Raw genomic sequence first — 16,765 nt, 5'->3', positions numbered from 1 at the left:
GTTCTCCCTGTTGAGCTGCATGTTTGTGTATTATTTTACGCAGCATTCCTCTCTTCTAGGAAAGATAAATTCCTTGTGGCTTATAATCCAATACAGTCTACAAACAGCCTCTCCTTTCTTTTCCTCATCTTATTTTTGATCAGAGTACCATGTGCTTTACATTAGAAGATTAAGGAAAGTAATTTCAAAATAAGCACACCCTATATCTCATCTGGATAACCTCCTGGCTCCTGTATTGTCTTTTATCTTTTCAGTCAACATTGCTGCATGTTTAGGATCTGTCAAAAGAATCAGATATTAACTTCTTAAGAAAAGACTATTTGCTAGAAAGTAATTAAGTCAGTAGTAACAATTTACCCTTCAACTAATTAATGGTTCAATTGATATGCAGTCTTTTAACTCATTAATAAGTGCATTGTGAATCAAAAATGAATACATTGCAAGTAATGCATTATTGATGTCTTATTATTCTGATGCTATTTGTGTTAAGCTTCATATTCCTTTGAAAAAGCTTGGGAGGAGCTATACTGGTTTCTGGGGCCCTGAGTCTGCCTTAGAAATGTACCTTGGCCAAGGTATAAGTGTGGGACTACATTAGGCACTGTAAGCCCACAGCTGAAGCATTTCTTCAGCCCCCAGGTTTTGTGATTGCGTTATGGTTTATCTCTGGAAAACCATGAAAATAAAGCAAAAGCATCACATTAAATTAAAACCTGAAATAATTAGCAAGAGCCTGGAAGTTCTGATTTAAAACATCTGATACTGTAGATAATGTGAGCAAGGGAAGGCACAATGTATGGAGAAAAGAACTTTTGAGTCAATATATATGTATAATTTAAAAGTTGAAGCCACTGTGATCACACACATCTGAAGTCACGTTTATGGCCAGAAATCCTGCTTTTTCCCAAATGTCATTGGAGCTGCAGTGATTTACAGCACAGAGAACTGCACTGGGGATTCACAAGCAAATCACCCTTCTACCTCATCTAGTCTTGAAATGACTGGAATCCTTCATTCATCTGATATTTACTGCTGTACAGCAGTGAACATTTGCTCAAACTTGTTTTTTTGTTGTTCTCTTGTTGTTGTGTGTTTTTTCACATTACAGGGCTGTGTTTTAAGACTTTACAAGCTGTGTTACAAGCTTTCTGCCCTAGAGCAGAATGGTGAACGAATGGCTCTTTTTGGCTGTTTTTTTGATCATTTTATTGAATGGAGCTGTATTTTGGCTTTCTCAAATCTTGTTTGCTTGATTTGTCATTATCATAGATGACAGCAGAATCCACGTATATCATACACTGCAAATCTGCATCTGTGCTACGGCTGTACAGACTGTGAATCTTTAATGCAAGTCTTGAACAAATTCTTTTAAGAAGCTCCATCTATTCAGACTGAAAAAAAAAAAGAAATTTACAGTAAATAAGGAACAAGCCCAAACAGTGTCTATATCTTCTAAGGGAATCATGATTGCCCTTAATCATACAGAACACTTTTGTATAACTTTGATATCTTCAGTAAAAAGCTTTACAAAACCTTTCAGAGCACAATAAATCAAACATCTGACTTTTCAAAATTGCTTCTCTTCATTCAGGCATGAATTTCAACCTCATGCTGAATTTCTTGAAGGGCAACAGTAGACCTTTAGTTTCTTTCTTCTTTTTTTTTTTTTTTTTTTTCCCAATTAGACTTTCAGCAAAAGAAAATGAATTTGATCCGACTCACATCACTTTATTCCCTTTATAACCCTTGTTGTCCCTTTATAAGGATTTCCTCTTTTATGCAATGTTCTTCAACATTTAAAATGAAATTATAGCCAGGTCATAAGACATACGAAGTCTGCTTTTCCCAGTATTTTTTTTTCTACCATAGCAATTCGTGACTGTGAAAACATCTGCAAAATGCCAAATGATATTTGATTCAGATATAAACTGTTCTGGAAATGGTCAGATTGTTGGTCTCAGGACAGTTTCTCCAGTGTAAAAATCAACTTCATATTGAATCATTGTGATCATCATCACTTGAACTGAGAAAAAAAAAAGGAAGTAAGGTCCCTTCAAGAAATGGTTTCTGTAGGTAACAAGTGGTAATTGTATATACATTGTATATGCATATATATATAGGGGGGGAAATAATGGGTTTTTTCCTTTCTGCAGATCAATAGAAGTCTTAAGTCTGCAAGTTTTGACTTTAGACTCTCATATGGGTCACCGTAAGTTATTAAAGATGGGCAATGCAGATAATCTAAGCCTGGCCATTTAAACTAGAACTGTGCAGGTGCAGATGCCAGCAGTGCAGTCAGTATAAATTGCTACGCTTTTATGAGAGCAGGGACTATTCAGTGTGTGCTCTAATCATTAGATTAAATCATTCTTGCTTCTACCCTCCTGGTTTAGTGAATATTATTTCATGCAAGCTGAATCAGCTTCAGCAAGAAGGACTAAATACATCCCTTGCCTAGCATAGACAAGGGCTTTATCTTTGGCTTTAGATGCTTGGGATATTTTCCTCCTTGATAAGAGCTACAACCACCTTAAAGGAGAAGGCAACTGATGTCTGGCTTCCTACATACTGTATGGATACTGTATCCCTTCAGACCTCTGATAGAAGGGATGTGTCTTCTTCCTGTGATTTGGAAGATAAGTCTGCTACTCTCTCCTTCCATCCCTCTTTCAATTTATGGAGAAGAGCAGGATTTACAAGATGCCCAGTTCATAAATTATTTCCTATCAGCTTCCCACTGAACCTAGCACAGATTCAGAGAAGGGGTCTGAGAGTCTTACTGAATTTGACTGTAAAGGCTTAAGGTGCTACATGCCCCAGAGTCCTTTTGCCAAAGGTTGTTTCTCCAAAGAGAATGGCAGCTAACGTTTGTTCTGTAACAGTTACTGTTAAAAGGCTGTGAAGCCATTTGATCCAAAATGTGTAATGATTTGTTTTGTTTGTTGTTTTTTTTTTTTTTTTTTTTTTTTGCAAATGTTTTAATCAAACAAGTTATTTTCTTGTAAATTTAGAAAAGATCTTTATATAGAGTAAGCCTGAGATATTATTATTGTAGTCTCATGGCAGATGAAATTTTCCTTTCAAGAAAAGGCAGCCTTTCATGTTCTTTGGAAAGCAAAAATATTATGGATTTGGCCATTGTGCCTGAAGATATCCATTATGTCAAATGCAAAACGCAGTAGTCATGTCATGTCCATGTTACATTCAGTTTGATCTTGTTCTCACTTTTCAGTTTCTTTTCACAGAGCCTAAGCAATGTGGCCACCTGCTGAATCTCTCTTTTGATTAGCATGTAAAGAATTCTTTGTTTGGATCAGCTGGGCTCCCTGGACTTCCCAGCACTGAAGGCTCAGCAACAGTTACCTTGTGGCTTTTCTTTAACCACTCCATGCGCTTTCTGGGGATAATTTGAGAAGCTTTTAGTTCAGGAAGAGATGGGAAAATTCAGTTCACCTTACACTTAGCTGATTTGTATTTTCCTGCTTTTTTAATGTGATATTAATCGTGATATATCAAAGCTGCCATTTTCAAATACTATCAGCTGCCGGAAGAGGTAGGAATGCATGCTAGTCCAGACCTAGGAAATGGTGAGCAGCTTTCAGAGCCACCACACATTAGATGGCACCACACTTGTGACTACCTCTGGTCTTATTTAGATCCACACTACAGGGCAAGTTCCTACTTGTATTTTGGTCAATATGCTCTGTTAGCTCCCTTAGAGTAACGCTTTGCATTCCAGTAGAGTTCAAGTCCATTTGTATGCTAATTGACCAATATTAATTCTAGCTCCATTTTTGTTAGACTCCAGACTTTTTGACCACTGACTTGCCATGAGAGTACCAGTGGTGTGCTACTGCAGGATGTAACTCTTCATATTCTCAATTCTTAACCATTTTCTCCTAACCTTCTGATTACTTCCATATCGACCAAACTAGTTTGCTGAGAGCCTTATTTTCATTGTATAGAGAATATTTTAGTTCCAGTACTTATTCTGTTCCTATATACAAACATTTCATTCCAATTCTGCCAAAACATCACCCCTCTTGTTCTAGTTGTTCATAGCTTCCTGGTCTGCATCCTGTTAGTGCTGACACGGGCTCCTAATATCCAGTAAGGATTCACCCCTCCAAGGGCAGGAAACATTCTGCTTTGCTGATTCAAATCTGAGCAGAAATAGCATAGCCTAAAAAAGTTTTAAGAGGGAAAATCTTAGTAAAGAATATGAGAATTAAGAAAATAATGGTTGGAATTATAAACACAAAAGAGAGAGAAATTTGCCTGGAAATTCCTTGATGCATAGTAATAATAATAGTAATGAAACAGGCTGAGAATTCAGCCTAACACCAGCAACCTTTTTTGTATGTTTTTCCTTTCTAAGGTTTTGTTTTGTTGGTTTTGTTCTTGTTTTAATTTACTCTAATCTGTATGACTTCATTATATACATTGGTTTGAGCAAATTCCAGTGTAATATTATTTAACAAAACTTTTACAAGTGTTTTTGTAATTTAACATTGCTGCTAATAACTTGTGTGTGGAGCTGCCCCTTGGGGATGACAACTTTAAATCTGTGTAAGCTGTCATTTGTGTAAATTTGTCTAAGTGCTGTAAGACAACATAATCTACTAATAAGCGTTTAAAACAACAGACTCTGGTTAGAAGTGGTTAGTTCATGAAAATACTGCTATTTCAAAAACTGCCTGTGGAACTGACAGCTTCTGGACAAGATGCAAGTGACTGAACTGGGATGTTCCCCTCCAGGTCAGTGGCTTTAGCTTAGGGGATATGGTGATTCTGCGGAAGACGGGCCATTGTTTAAACTGTGCTATACAGGGTGATCACCACACTGGATGTAGCTGAATTTCACCAATTAACAAATGGAACATAGCAGTCATTCAGCTTAAAAGAAAGTAATTTTCAGCTGGAGAATTTTACTGGGTGTAATAAAAATACTTATGTAACATACAGAGGTGAAAATGGATCAAGAGTGCTTGATAAAGGGAAACAAAACAAAGACAGATAAGTTCTCAGGTTACTTTCACAGCTTCCCTGAGCAGATTAGGAAGTTGCAGTATGGAGGACTGAAGTTCAGGAGTTCAGGAAGTGCTTTGCACACCTGTATACAAAATCACTGCTTCTCTTTCCTAGACAAACTTGAATTCCTTCTGCTTAAAAAAGGTAGAGCAATGAATTTACTGTGTTTGAGTTTGAGGGATTCTCTAGCTGATTTAGCATGATGAGGCAGGATGATTTCCTTCCTCCGAGTTTGCTAACAGGCAGCAGGAAGCACGGCCTTCCTTCCCCGCTCCCAGCTTGCTGCCTCTGCAACATCCTCTGCCTGTACAGACAGGGCTTCCTTGCCAGATTCCTGCACACTCTGTTAAAAATAAAAATAATAAAAGTAGGTCCAGTTATTCCTGATTGAAGTAATCATCTTATTCCTTTCTTTTAATCTGTTGTATATCATCTGTAAATAACTGCCAGGTTACCAGCAGTGAGTATTCTGCTTACAGTGGAGTAGTGTTTAAAATAGCTTTGTTAACAGTGAGAATTATTATAGCAACATAATATTTTGGGAATACAGATTAATTACAAATGTAAAATGCAATGGTGCTGACACCATTGGACTTGAAATAGGTGATATCAACAGACTGAATGTGTTCCGAGTTGTGAGGATTTTTTCAGTTCTAGCTGTCATGCTCACATGTTTCACTCCTGCAGCAATGGACTTTTCCCTCTGATGACTCAGAGGAAATAGAGTCTCCACCCACCCAGTCTTTGACAGAATAGAAGTTCCCCAAATTTCTCACAGCAGAAAATTACAGAGCTGGTAGAACAAGAATTTAATGCAACCCCAAATACTGGCATAAACACATGATTAGAATGGATTCCATTTGCCTTGGGACCCTACTTGAATTGCTGTGTCCTCACTAGTTATATTAGTGCCTGATTTGGGTGTCACTGCTTTATATGCTGTTAAAGAGCATACCTGTATTTCTGAATCATATTACTACCTTAAAGCACAAAGCAGCACGTCCTCAATACAAGATCTGGGTTATTTAGCCTTTGCATATTCTAAGATACGCATGTTCTAAGATAAGAGGGATTAATCTGCTAGAGGTAACACTACTGACCTCCTCCCCCTATAGCTGCTTCTTTGCACTAAGAGCCATGATCATGCTCCGTTTCAGTGACTTCAGCACCAAATCTGGACTTACACTGGGATGACTACAGTAGAGTTTGACTGCTATTCAAGGCAAGGCTAATTTGTATTATAAAATTAGCTCTTTTCCTTCTTGATTTTCACTGTTCCACATAAAGTTAGACATATATGATGCCTTAAAGGTGCATAAAAACAAACGCCCTTTCCTGTAGAGATTACAATCAATAGTAAGAAATTAAAACACAGTATAAAGAACGACTGCCAGGAGGAAATAGATCTTTTTCCACAGACTAGGCTTTTGTATGTGGCATGCACTCAGTAATTCTTAATCTACAATCAATTCAGGTTAAGTACTTTCTTTCTTTTAAAGCTGTAAATAGCAACGCCTAGTGGATTAGCATTGAAACATTTTATGGAAAAAATGCATCTTATGAAGGATTTGAATGAAGATAGCATTGTGATTTCATCCAGAAGTCTTATCAGAAAAGAATTTACAGCGGAGAAGAATAGCTTCTGCCTTTTCATCACAGTTTCTTTCAGAAAAACAAGTACCGGGGACAGATAAGGAAACTTTTGGTAGATTATTCCCGTTATCAAATGGCAACTTCACTCCACCCTTCCCCTGTATTTGGCTTCTTACAGAGTGCCTGAAGCTACTGTTTTGTTGCAAAACTACCCTCGGAAAAATCCCCTGCCATTATCAGACACGTTAACAAAAGAAAGAAATGCATACTTCTTCCAAAGAGGAAAAATGTAATTAACTGCTATCCATCAAAATTAGGAGAGGTAACTGGAAGTTAATGTACCTTTCCACTGCACCTTAATTGGCTGCGTGTGCAGAAACTGAGCCATGGACACATCCAGTAGCACTTTTCTTCAAGCAAAATTTCAGCTGGAATCTACATCTCCGTCCCTTACTTAGAGAGTTTTCCTGAAGATAAATTGTTTCAACTTGTACTTAAGCTAGAGGTTTTAGTTTTTGTAATTCATACTTTGGTCATGTTAAAACTAAACTAATATTATAATTCTTCCCAGTGGCTTTTATTCTTTAGACTATCTCAGAATGGTACCTATTCCATACCTAAGTGTATGTTTGGTGGCCCTGCTAGGCAGGGGGGTTGGAACTACATGATCCTTGAGGTCCCTTCCAACCCGGGTGATTCTGTGATTCTGTGATTCTGTGATATTCCCACTAGCAAAGGAGCTTTGCTATCAGCTCCAAGGTCAGCAACTCCCTTCACCACTGTGCCTCCTCCACTGAAGGAAAACAGGACCCAGAACCTGTTGGATATGTTAACTTGAATAAAAAGCCTGCAGGATGAATCCATAGATTCTGCAGCTCATATACATACAGAATTCAAACTTACTGTAATTATTTCCTCAATTGCAAATAACTTCTAATTCCTGCAGTTGTTCAGAAAAATTGAGTACATGCATCACACATAGATGACCAAAAAAAAGAAAAAAAGAAAAAGACAAATAAAATCCAAAAAATAGAAAGGCACGTATTGCCATATATTCCATCTCAGTGAGTGCTACCTGCAGCAACACAAAGTATATTAATAGGGTAGCTAAGCCCTACAGGCTGCATGAGTCAGATCCCAGTGGAAGGACAGGCCACTGAGATGACAATAACAACTCAAGACTACAGTTCCATCCCTCCCACCATGCACACATCTATACTTGTAGGTTTTGCGGGAGCTTGGGTGGAGCATTAGGTTGCAGAGGAGCTCCACTCTCTCTTCTTCCCTACTCCTCCCATGACAAGCAAGGAATGGAGGCAGAACTTTCATCATTGCAATGATAATGTGATGCTACTGTTCAGTTTTAGTGAGAAAAAATACTGTCTTTTAAATGTTTATATCAACTGGGAATGTACCTTGTTTGCAAGGTCTCAACAGTGGAGAGTATGTCCATCATTCAACTTCAAAAGACACTTTTTGAAGAAAACCAGCTAGAGTCCTGGCTGCTGACGCTGAGACAAGCAGGACTGAAGGAAGCTGGAATTTAGATCATAGTACTGACAAGAATAGATGACAAAGCAGAGCTTTAAAAAGTCACTCAGAAGGAAAGCTTTGGGCCAGAAAGGAAGTGAGAAGAATGGAGGGTACTGCTTATTGAGGGGAGGAGGTAGGAAACAATAATGCTATTGTGACCGTGGAACTGGTGAAGGTCAGAGAAGATAAGCTCTATTTTGTCCAATTGCAAAACACACGAAGTTGAGGATTTTTAGGAAAACAAAGAGTTGGGCCTAGGAACATTGTGTCCAGGGAGTGTGGTATATTAGTACGAACTGTAATCTACGGTGCTGTAGTTTTACAAATGAAAAGCAGTGCCTCCAGCAACTTTATGCAAAGCATATTTGCTTTGCATTAGACTTACCATACTCCTCCTGAAAAATTAGCTATAAACTTGAAGAAGTGCTCTTTGCTGGAAACTCTGGGAAGGATCTGTTTGAGCTGTAGTAGAAGCCAATTCTGGACATGGCACAAGCAGCACGGCTGTCGGGTCCTGCTCTAAGGAAGAGATACTGAATATTTCCTCCTTGAATACAGACTTTTGTGAGCCCCCAGTTGAAGAGCTGTGCCCAGTCTTTAACCAGACACTGGAGACAAGTGCCACAGGCAGTGCACCACAGCCAGGTCTTGTGAAAGTAACAGGAGCAAGTCCCAAAGGAAACGCCATATTAAGTTTATTTCGCAAAAATTGCTTGTACAAATCTATCTCCTAGGAAACAGTAAGTACTTGTCTGCATTAGCATTCTTTACCTCGCACTAGATGTATAGAATGTGCCTGGGTTTGCTGCTGTTTAGATTTCCCTTCTTTAGCATTCCTACAGCTTGCCAGAAAGTCTGCTTCTGCAGAAACAAAGGTTAATTAAACACATCCGCCCATTAGAGCAAGGAGCAAACATTAACTCCTGGCCCAGAGCTACTGTCTTCAGCTGTCAGCACTGAAAGACACTTGGAACCACAAGCTGGTCCTCAAGCAATACTAGTTTCAGCAGAAACTGCTTGTTTTAATAAAGAAAGAAGTCCTTCCCCATTTGTACTGTTTCAGCTTGTACTTGCCTCGCTGCACTGAACTCCAGCAAGAAACATGCAAGTGGTATTTAGCAAGTTACACGATCCAAGATATTTGGATCTTTACAGTGCCATGATTAACACATAATAAGGAATGTTGGAAAAATGTACCTTGCCTGCATTGCTAACTCCACCTTTTATAATTAGTCCAATTAAGGTAACTGATAGTGGATTTTTTCCGTCACTTGTGGCATTCTTTGGCCTTGTACCATTCATTCTATTTCTATAATGTGATTAAATGGGTTGACTCCCTCAGTATGCATTTCTTTTCACTTTCTTTTCAGTTCCATTTTCAGTTCTAATGTGTAAGAAACATACTTCCACAAATGCTTTCTCAGTTTTGCAAGTGTACGTAATGTATTTATGGTATTAACTCTTCAGAGTTGCTGTATGGCTGTACCTCAGTTTCTTTCTCACTGCCTTATGGGCAGTGAAGAAAGAAGTTATATATTTTTCATAAACATCGCCTGTTACCATGTGTATAATCCCCACCACTGCAAAGAACTGACATTCCTAACATGTTTCCTATCTGTGCTGAATCAGCAGAAGGAGGCTGATAGGCCTATTAAAGAGCAGGGATGAGATTACTGAGATAGGCAGGGCACATGGAGGTTTTCACTGAAAGCAGATTCATGAACTTAACATGCAAAATGCCACGATGTCCATTCAGTCATACAGGCTGGCTTGTTGTCTAAAGTCATGTATTTGATTTCAACTGGTTTTGTTTTGCTCAGACACACAGACCACAAAGACTTCTTTCTATTCCCAACCTGGAAGAGAACACCTAGGCACAGTGCAATTTCAAGCCTGTTCTCAGGAATTTCAGTTTCCCCAAATATTAGCTAATGCTTCATTTGCATTTGCCATTCCTCAGACATTATTACCATTACATTTGGTGGCTTAGTCATAGGAACTATTGATAAAAGGGAACACGAGTGAGCAGCCAGATAAATATTTTTAATAGTTTGCATTGCTTTAGGTTTGGTTTCAAAGTCTATGAAAGTCACAGAGGTCTCTCCTACCAGACCATTCAGGCAATCCATGCCTAGTTTTCAACAACCCCTTGGAGAGGCACCATCTCTGAGGCCTGGTAGATGGGCACCATACTTTCACAAACTGCTTATCCCTTTCCATCAGGCTGTTCTACAAAGTCTGTAAGAAAAACACCTTTATTTCAAACAGAAATGGAAAGCAAAACTGGAGCAACACTGACTAGTGACATCTGACCACTGATAGCAGAGCCCAAATGATGAGAGAGGGTAAACCCAAAGGGAACACAACATGGCCCTGGAGAGGAGACAGGATGGCCTTCTGGAACATATCCCTGTGGTTTGTTACCTGGAACCTTCTGCTTAACTCCAGCTAAATAGTCAGGAAGAGACTCTCACTTCTCTACAATACATCACACTACTTTGGAGTTGTTTCTATAAGTACAGCATGACACCTATAAATACAGCTGATTTAACACCTAGGAGTGTAATTTGCATTCCAAAATTAAGTAGTTGGATTTTTAAGGTACTTTGTTGTTAAACTGCAATGAAGTTGAAAGGCTCTTTGCTCAGCAATGCTCCACTTGTTACATGCAGCAAAAGTCCTTACAGAAATCTAGGAGACGGGCCACAGCCTTGTGCTGCTTGTCTCACATGTAGCAAAAGTGATACAAAGCATTGTGTAAGTCTGTGTAAAAGACAGCTGTGTCCATACTCGGTTTTAATAGGAAACAAGGGATGGTGACAGTATTGCTCTGTTACCCCTCCTGGGCCTTACCTCTCCTCTGCCTTATGCCCAGGTACATATTCCTGGGCTGTTTATTCTTCCCCGTGCTGAAGAATACCATTAAATGGGTAAGACACTGAGGATTGGAAAAAAATATTTTATGTCCCATCAACACAAACAAAAGCATGGACTGCGCTCAAAAAGCTGTAAAGTTGTTGGAGCATGAGATTAGCCTGAACATGGGTACTATTTGTTCAAACAAGTTTTCAAGGATTGTACATCTTTATGCACCAGTTTATTCAGAGATGATACTGTTCAGAATTGCGTGTCTAAGCAGGTTTTTCTGTAGATGCAGTTGCTATTTTGTGCTTCAGGCTACATTTTCATTCACTCATGACAGCATAACTAGCAGCCACTCTTCTTTCTGTGGGGCAATACCTTTACAATGCTGCATTTACTGAAGCTATAGATATTACTAAGTGGAACTGCTGTTGAGAATATGAACAACATCATTCCTGCATTCACATCAATGAGTGTGTTTCAAGTGTGTTCCTTTTTTTTTTTTTTTTTTTTGCAAAATATATGCAGCTGATATCTGAAGCTACATCTGAACAAAAAAGACTAAAAGTCCTAAGCATGGAAGACTTTTGTAAATGTTTCAGTTGTTTACATGAAGTAAAATGTAATAATCCAGTGTGGAACTGAGAATATTTATTTTAATCATTCAAGGAATTTGCTCAACTTTAGAGTCAAGTCTGGTAATGATGATTAAAGCATGGGGCAGGGAACCTGGAGACATAAATTCTATTTTCAGCATTAGCACTGACTCACAGTGTGATATTAGTCAAGTCACTTAATTTAACTGCCTCACTCTCCATCTCACCTGTAAAATGAGGGAACCTACCTCACACGTTCTTTGTGAGATTAATTAAATGTTTGCTGCATACCTAAAAGTTCTTGGATGTAAGGTAGTGGAAAATTTATTATTAAACACATTTATAAACAGGATACAGGAGCAGAGCTGGGTGGTTTCTATAAGGGAAGCTCACTTCTCTTTCATCTCTGAATTTTTTAAGCATGACAACAAAATAATTAGCAACAGGAAAAACTGTGGGTGAAGCCCTTGAAAAGTTTATAAATTGAAAATAAAAAGCATGCAAACAAACTAGACACTGACTAAACTACAACTAAGAAGAAAAATATATGATTCTCTCTTCAATTAAAGACTAAGGTGGCTTTTTCTCTTATGATCCAGAAGTAGATTTGCATTAACGGCAGCAAAAGGCAGAAGATTTAAATCTAGAGAAAGGAAGTCACGTTTCTTAGAGAAAACACATTGTTGCTGAACCCACTGCCATGAAACATTGAAATGAAGGCCTCAGTGAATTCAAGAAACAAACAATTACATGGCAATGTGAGTGTCTGCTGTGATGTTCTATGAAACAGAAGAGTTAAGAATCAGCTGTGTTGCAGAGCACAAGCCAGCTACTAGCTGATAAGCATTAACAAAATGTGCTGTGAAGTCTGTTGGGCAGCTGAGCACCTGGCTTTAACTGCACCTGGCACAGGCCATTCTGCAGGCAGGGAGTTCAGAGTTGTGTGCGGCAGTCCCAGAGCATCATGATCCTAACAACCTTTTACTCTTATAATGAATATGGTGAGAAAAAGCAAGTTTGTTCTGCTGCAAAATTAAATATGTCTGCAACAGAAGAGGGTCCGGCAACTTCTAACTGAAGAGAACTGTGTACCTTCCATTCCCGGCAAGCTCAATGCAGCTGAGGTGATGCAAAGCAACAATTTCTACTGCCATTGTTCTGTAGCCCCAGAAATGAGCCAGGCAAACCCACAATGAGCAAAGGAGAAATGGATAGTGTAGTGCAATCAATGATATATTCACGTTTCTCATAAGGCTGCCTGTACCAAAGACTGTCTGGGGTAAGGATGCAGCTTATTTGCACTTTTCTAAAGCTAGTTGTTGTTATTTTTATATTCCTAAACATCACTGATGCTTTCTGTAGGTTCCACTCAAAACAGACTGAGGTCTGTAGGTAAACCATTATCTTAAGCTTCTTGCCAAGCTCTAGAATGATGGTAGTTTGTTACTCTGGTATGGACAAGTGCCCCTTGGGGTTTCCATCCCTTAAAAAGCAATCTTCCAGATTAAGAAATAACTTGTACAAGACCATTTAGTAAATATAAATGTAAGTGGATCATTTGCTTTCATTATAACACCTCTACAATGTAAATTCCAGAACATACTAAGCTACTCATACACTGTAATCATAAATATATATTTAATATAGCTAATATATCTCTACTCAGCACAGTGGAGATATCCAGACAGAACCTTGGGCCCTCCACCAGGAGTGGCAGAACCTTACAATTTAATCTTCCATTCTTTCTGCATTGTAGAGCTAAAAGGCCAAGATGGAGAAGTGCTGAAGTAACCACAACAGCAAGGGTTATGAAGCTGTATTAAAAGGAATCATTGACTCACTATTCATATGTTTACTTGGCCTGTATGCCCCAAGGATGAGTGGAGACCAGTACAGAAGACTGGTTCTTTTGTTCTCTTCATATATCATTTATTACTAGCTAGCTCTGCATTCATTAGGGCAAACCAGATTAAGAATAAACAAGAGGTGCTTGTCATCTAGCACTAACACAATGCCACGTGCTCACTCTGAAGCTTCTTCTGCATAAATTTCAGCAGCTGTTTTTTCCTGTCTGCCTACACCAGGCTGGCTCACAGGATGCATGCACCTTGTCCTATTCCTGCACTCTGCCCCTATTGTAAGCCAGTCCCTGTACCCCAAAAGCCCTCCCCATTTCTGCTCTCCTTTTTCTCACTCCAGCTGGGCCAGGAAACAGCTTTTGCTTCTCACCTCAGTGTTGGAAAATGCAAGCGAGTTCTCGTTTCACGTGTGTTTGTGTCACCGACTGCACATATACACAAACACAGAGAGCTGATCGTTCTCCAGTGCCACCTCACAAGCTAGTTAGACTGTCTGCTTTCATAGCTGATACTCACCGTGCCAAGGGAGCCTGTCCCAGAGCTGCAGTTCCCCGGGGAGCAGCAGGCAGGGGATGGCAGGAGCAGCTCCAGTGTTCTGAGCAGGGCAATGCTGGCCAGAGCCGGACTCCTCCTCTTGCTTTGCAGAGCTGCATGAAAAGGGAAGGGCTCAGGATATGATATCATGTACTCATTGTGAAAACAAGGAAACTGTTGTAGGTAATTGAAAAAGTAACACCTTCAAAACCCCTGAATGGCCAATAACAGAGAATTGCATTCCTTCTTTGCCTTCCCAACCCTCTCTCAAAACAAACAGTTTCAGTAAATAGAAGTGATAAATTAGGAAAACAATATTTACCTCATTACTAGGAATAGCCTGAGAGATGTTTTACAGATGAGCCACCTTAGAGCACTGCTCAGTTCCCCCTATGGCCTGTGTGTATGACATCTCAAGCCCTGACCTTGCTAAACACAATGATTTCCACAGTCAGCTCCCACAGCCACTGCTTGGAGTGCATAACCAGTAGACTCAAGAGCACCCCCTCTTTGGCACTACCCTCACTTCTTTATTGCCTTTTCCAGTGAAAATACTATCATCTAAAGCACCTAAGTGACTTAGGACTCCAATTAACGTTTTCTAAAGGAACATAAGCAAAAAGGCTTACAAATCTCATGGGAAGTCAATGTGATTTTATGCAGATATGCTGGGATAAGTTTTACTCCCTAGGTCCCTTTCTAATTGTAAGCTTACTTCAGAAATAGTTACCCATCTACAGGACTGTATTGCTATTAATTTATTTCCCAGGTCATCATTTATTTCCCAAGCCTTTAAAGAAGAAATCAGTAAACACTCAAAAGCAAAGCAGATATCCTACCTTGACACAATTGTTCTTAACCTGAATTTATCTTTGAAAATAGCAGTTTCTAGTTCAGACTGAAGAAGCACCTGCAGGCCTGAAAACTTATCTGTTTTGTCCGGTTTTATCAAGTGACTAATACAGAATTATTTTCACATATTGCCAGGGTACTTTTGTTTCTGTTATAGCCTCACAAAACACTGTCAGGGGAAAATTCACTACATTCTTAAGAACACAACATTTTTATGTTGTGTTTGGAATTGCTGAATACTCTGTTAGGCCATTTCGCTTGCCCTTCAGATTTCCTTCTTTGTGTTAAAAAATTCCTGTGATATTTTCATGCAATTAATTCCATTTTCAGCATTAAGATCACCCACTGTAGGTCACTGTCATTTTCAAGCTCCTGCATTGGCTTTCAGTTTAACAGCTTACACTGGGGGGTTCTATATTTTAAAGACAGTAATAGGGAAATAAACTTGAACGCAAAACTGTTTTCTTCATCAAGACTCCAGGAACTTTTCTAATTAGTGCTTGTTCCGATTAAAGGTTTAATCATCCTTTGTTGTCCTGCACAGTGAAGATGGGTTACATCGAAAATTGTGGTCATAATGACTTATTTAGGAGATTGAGGAATGAGGATTAAAATCACTAATACATGTACTTCTGCAGAGTTTGAGAATTCCCCTGCTCTGCTCCCATGGCCTAAAGTTCAGGCAGATAAAGCAAGCCTTAAGTAACCACAGGTATGTTGGTATTCATTCTCTTCTTGGTTCTCTGCTAATTTTAACATTCATCTGATTTCATCCTGAATTACTTCAGTGCAGGCAAGATGAAAAGCAGACCAACTCAGCATGGTTCTGGTTTGTTTTGTGGTGTTCCTTTTTTCTCTTGCCAGAAAACCATCTTTCTCTTAAATTTTTATTTCTTTTCCCTATTTTCCTTCAAGTTAGCATTATGCAATCACAAAATAATTTTGATGAGAAGGAACCTTTGCAGATCACCTAATCCTTTCCCACTTGAAACAGGGCTAACTTCAGAGTTAGATCAGGTTGCAGAGGGCCTTGTTCAGTCTGCCTGTGAATCTCTCTAAGGCAGAAACTTCCAGTTTCGCTGGGCGCCTTGTTGAAGGGTTTGAGCACTTTCTCTGTAAAGTTCATATGAAGTGTTATTCATGTTTCTCTTTGCCTATGTGAGACTGTGGGTTTTCCCCTATGTTAGCATACAGTACTTGATAGTTGGATGGAGAAGTAGCTCAGAGTTTGGGAAAAAAGATGGGAAGAAATTACAGTGTGTGGAAATGAAGAAAAAAAAAAACAAAATAAAACAAAACAGGAGTTTAGTTTTGTAGAAGGCAGTAAGAGAGAAAGAAAGATGCAGAGGGATCGTGGCAGGGAAAGAGAAAATAATGGCATATTTCACAGGCCAGGGTAGGATGTGTGTGAGAGGATAACTTGGGTGATCAGAAAGCATCAAGACTACAGCTGTGGTCATCACCTCCAGATCTGGGTAGCTCACATCCTAAAATAAATTTACCAAAAATACATTTGTCATGTCATGAAGTTAATTACAGATGCTTGCAGATCATTTTGCTTTCTTAGGTTGCCTGTGCAATTTCAGTTGCGTAGAACACTTTGTGTCTGAGGTACTGGAAATATTTTGATCTTCTGCTGTCTTCTGTTCCAGACACAGTTGCCTTTTTGTGGCAAGTGGTAGGACTCCAGCAGCATGCAAAACAGACACATTTGGTATTTGCAGTGGAGTTATGTTTACAGATAACTCTACTTTAGATCACAATTAATCCTCTGAGAGATCTCTCAAATGAAATGTGTTTCATAAATATATGCTAAGATTGTTCCTCATGACATACATTAAGATTGTTTCTCATGATAACACCAAGGAGTCAGAAAAGCCCTGAGAAATTTTAGTCATAAGCACA

General features: G+C 39.0%; 1 protein-coding gene across 1 annotated transcript in view; it reads right to left on the bottom strand.

The window, feature by feature from the left end:
* The window catches only part of RALB (RAS like proto-oncogene B), a 39,988-nt gene extending 25,878 nt beyond the window's left edge, over positions 1–14,110 (bottom strand). Inside the window, exon 1 of the mRNA XM_042827440.1 lies at positions 13,991–14,110. The gene's annotated coding sequence lies outside the window, so the exon portion shown is untranslated. The remainder of the gene's footprint in view (positions 1–13,990) is intronic.
* Positions 14,111–16,765: the final 2,655 nt, after the last annotated feature.

This window comes from Centrocercus urophasianus, unplaced genomic scaffold (assembly GCF_019232065.1).
Source record: "Centrocercus urophasianus isolate 14NV4802_14NV808 unplaced genomic scaffold, USGS_Curo_1.0 seq_28, whole genome shotgun sequence".
Taxonomy (NCBI): domain Eukaryota; kingdom Metazoa; phylum Chordata; class Aves; order Galliformes; family Phasianidae; genus Centrocercus; species Centrocercus urophasianus.
This window is presented reverse-complemented; position numbering and strand designations above follow the sequence as displayed.